The sequence below is a fragment of the Ursus americanus genome, chromosome 4 (assembly GCF_024610735.1).
Source record: "Ursus americanus isolate L20-20 chromosome 4, mUrsAme1.1.p, whole genome shotgun sequence".
Classification (NCBI taxonomy): domain Eukaryota; kingdom Metazoa; phylum Chordata; class Mammalia; order Carnivora; family Ursidae; genus Ursus; species Ursus americanus.
Window position 1 is genome coordinate 81,019,266 of NC_142130.1, and position 4,205 is coordinate 81,023,470.

General features: G+C 41.2%; 1 pseudogene; it reads left to right on the forward strand.

The window, feature by feature from the left end:
• Positions 1–543: 543 nt before the first annotated feature.
• LOC123784408 (heterogeneous nuclear ribonucleoprotein F-like) lies at positions 544–1,807 on the forward strand (annotated as a pseudogene).
• The last annotated feature ends 2,398 nt before the right edge of the window (positions 1,808–4,205 follow it).

Below are 4,205 nucleotides of genomic sequence, written 5' to 3' on the forward strand. Positions count from 1 at the left end.
GTTTCAGACACTCTAGCCAAGACACCAGAACTGCGGGGCGATCTAAGGGCAGGAGAGCCGTGTCCCTTTGTGAATTTCTTCCTCAAACTTTCCCTTCAATCCACCCACAGACCAGTTCATTTTATTTCCTAGATAGCCCTCACATCTATCCATTCTTTTTTCATTTCTGCTGCTTTCCATAGACAGCCTTGCCCTTGTCTTCTCTCCTTCTGCTCGCTAACAAATCTCCCTAAGTTCATACTAGTCTCCCTTCTACTTAAAACCCTCTGCTGACATTCCTGTGCCCTGAGAACAAAGACTAAACTAAAGGCCTGTCCCAGGAGGAAGGGAGCTGGAGCCCATCCCAGTCCCAGCACCACCACCCCTGGTTGCTCTTGTGAGTGCCGGGGTACTGAGGCAAGATGGCCATATGGCTCTTGTTTGGGACAATTCATTACCTACCAGGGGTGTGTCCAACTGTGGTCATTCCTTCCCCAGGGGTTGTTGTTTAAGCCACAGAAAACTGCACCCAAGCTTGTTTGATGTCTGTTCTCTCAAGTGTCCATGACGCTGGGACCCAAGGGAGGTGAAGGCTTTGTGGTCAAGCTCTGCGGCCTGGCCAGGTCCTGCTCTGTTGTTGAGGACGTGAGGAATGTCCTTTCTCGGTGCACAATCCATGATGGGGCTGCAGGCGTTCATTTTACCCACACTAGAGAAGGCAGGCAGAGCAAGGAGGCTTTCGTTGAACTTGAATCAGAAAATGATAGAAAATGGCCCTTAAAAAAGACAGGGAAAGCATGGGACACTGGTATATTGAGGTGTCCAAGTCCCACAGAACCAAGAGGGATTGGGTGTTGAAACGCAGCCGTCCAATCAGTGCTGACACCACCAACGCCGGCTTTGTGTGGCTTTGAGGACTCCCGTTTGGATGCACCAAGAAAGAAACTGCTCAGTTCTCATGGCTGGAAATTGTGCCAAATGGGGTCACATTGCCCGTGACCCTAAGGGCAAGATTACAGAGGAAATCTTTGTGCAGTTTGCCTCCCGAGTTAGCGAGAAGGCCCTAGAGAAGCACAGGGAGAGAATCGGGCACAGATATATTGACATGGTCAAGAGCAGTCAGGAAGAAGCTAGGTCATACTCAGATCCTCCTCTGAAGTTCTTGCCTGTACAGCGGCCGGGGTCTTATGACCTCCCCCGCACAGCCAGGAGGTATATTGGCATTTTCCAGCAAGCGGGCCTGGAAAGGATGAGGTCCGGTGCTGATAGTGCAGGCTATGGGGGCTATGGCTTCCCCACGCATCTCTCTGGGAGAGACCTCAGTTACTGTAGTCTCCTGGGCGTGTACGACCACAGGTATGGAGACGGCAGCTTCCCTGTCCAGTGTACCACTGAACGCTGCATCCACGTGAGAGGGCTGCCATACAAAACCCCCGAGAACATTTACGACTTCTTTCCCGTCAACCCTGGGAAGACCCATTTTGAGATTGGCTCTGAGGGAAGAGTGACTCGCGAAGCCGATGCTGAGTTTGCCACTCACGAACAAGCTATGGCAGCCATGACCAAAGACCGGAACAACATGCAACACAGCTGTATAGAACTTTTCCTGAACTCCACAACTGGGGCCAGCAGTGGGGCATATAACAGCCAGATGATACAAGGCATGGGGGTGTCAGCCCAGTCCACCCGCAGTGGCCTCCAGAGCCAGTCTGCAAGCTGCTGTTTCAGGGCTGGCTATGGAGGCCAGAACAGCATGGGTGGATATGAGCATTTGAGTTACTGCAATCAACTTTTCACAGGCACCCAACAAGCAGTGAAAAGCAATTAGGACTCTAGAGGAAGCTGTGGGACCCATTTTGCACCAGGAGTTGTGAAATCTGGATTAAAAAACCACCTCTTCAGTGTTTTCTCATGCAAACTTTCTTCTAGCATGTGATAATGAGTAAACTAAACCTCCTTTCAGCTTTTCTCAATTAGCATTTTGGTAGTGTACTTCAGAGTGATGTTATCTGAGTTAAAGTAGTTTTACATACATTAAATGGATCTTTTATACCACATCACTGAACACCTTGGGGAGGAATGCTTTTTTGGAAAGCTCAAAGTGTTAGATCTCTAATTCAAAGAGGAACATTTCTCATGTTTGTTTATTCTAGTTTATTTTCCTTTAAAATCTTTTAGGTTAGGTTTAAGCTTTTAAAAATAAGTTAGTTTTGAAAACTGAGACACATGGCTAATACTGTAGGAACTGGTGATGCCTTGACTTAAAACTGGCTTTGTGCTGTGATTTCCTTTCGGGTGTATTTTGCTAAGTGAAACTTGTTCTGTTTTTTCATTAACTGATTTTTTTTTCTTAAAATAAATTTTTTTCACATACACGAAAAACTAAAGTAACAATAAAATAAAAACTAAATAATAATAAACTAAAAACTAAATAAACTAAAGTCCTAAATATGATCTTCTAAACTGGATAATCTGGCCACTGACCAACTCCTCAGCCTCATATGGAAATACTCTGTCTCTCGTTTCATTCCCAAATCTCAAGGCTTCTCTTAGCCCCTCCTGTTGCTTTAAACTCAAATGCATAATAAGGTTGTTGGCAAAAATAGTAAAGTAAAGACTTCCAAAATTTTTTCCATACAAGAAATGACAAAACTCACAAAGATTTTTGAGAATGAACTTTTTCAAAACTCTGGAAATGAACAAGATACTGTCAGTAATCCAAGGAGTGTTTATTCAGGAAAAGTTACTGAATCTTGGTAAGAACAGCAAGAATTATAGTGATTTAATTTGCCCTAGGCACATCCCCCCATCCCCAGTTCTGAGATAATCTTGAAAATCAAAAGCCCAGAAACATGGTGAAAATCTGAAGCCTCGTAGCCCCTGGAGATGGCAGAGTGGGACCAGAGCGCCTTCAATGTCTCATTCCAGAAAATGATTATTTAACTCTCCAGTCATTCTCTGGAAGAACCCCCTTGCAAGTCTATTTTTAACTAACCTGACTCTGAGCTCCCTGTGTGAAAAGGTTTTGCTCCAGTGCATTTGTTTTTGAGTTGTACATCTCTTCTTTTCTTTTACTTCATTTAAGATACAACTGCATAAAGAAATGATTTTAAATTTATGTTGGTGAGCACACGGTGCATAGTAATGGGATTTGTAGGACAATAGCCGTACAGAGGAGAGGAGAGCGAAATGAGTTATGTAAGAGTAGAGTTTTCGTATATAATTGAAATAAAGTTGGTATTAATCCTAACTAGATTGTTATAAATTGAGATACTAGCTGGACTCCCCAAAGCAACCACTAAGAAAACAACTCAAAAAAGAAATATACAAAACCTCTAATAAATGATAAATCACCCAAATGAAAATGGGCAAATTATTTCAATAGATTTTTCTAAAAAGTATACAAATGGCCAATAAATACACGAAACGATATTCAACATCACTAACATTAGAGAATGCAAATCTAAATGGCAACGAGGTCATACTTCCCACTCCTAGGATGACTATAATAAAAAAAGGCTACCGATAATAAGTGTTGGGTGAGGCTATGGAGAAAATGGAAGCTTCATACATTGCTAGTGGGAATATAAAACGATATCTCTTACATTCTGTAGTTCTTCAAAAAATTAAGTATAAGGTTATCATGCAATCTAATAATCCCACTCCCAACTATATGTCCAAAAGAATAAAGAAATACATGTTAACACAAAAAATTGTACATGAATGTTCATAGCAGCATTATTTATAAGAGCCAAAAAGTAAAAATAAGCCCAATATCCATCACCTGATGAATAGGATAAATAAATCCAAACAAATATTACTTAGATTCACAAAATAATATTTAGATTTATAAAACAATATCTAGATTCATAAAATAATGAAGTATTAATATATGTATGCTACAATATGAATTAACCTCAAAATCCATGTGCTTAATGAAAGAAGCCAGATACAATGGCTCCATATTGTATGAGTCTATTTATATAAAATGCCCAGCATAAGCAAATCCATTACAACAGAGTAGATTAGGGGATGCAGAGGGGGCAATAGGGAAGGACTGGTAAGAGACGTAATCAGGGTTTATATGGGGTGATAAAATGTTCTGGGATTAGTAGTGATAGTTGCACAATCTTATGAATATACTTAAAACCACTGAATTGTACACTTCAAAAAGGTAAAAATTGTGTTTACTATATCTCAATTAAACTTAACTTTAAGAATGTATA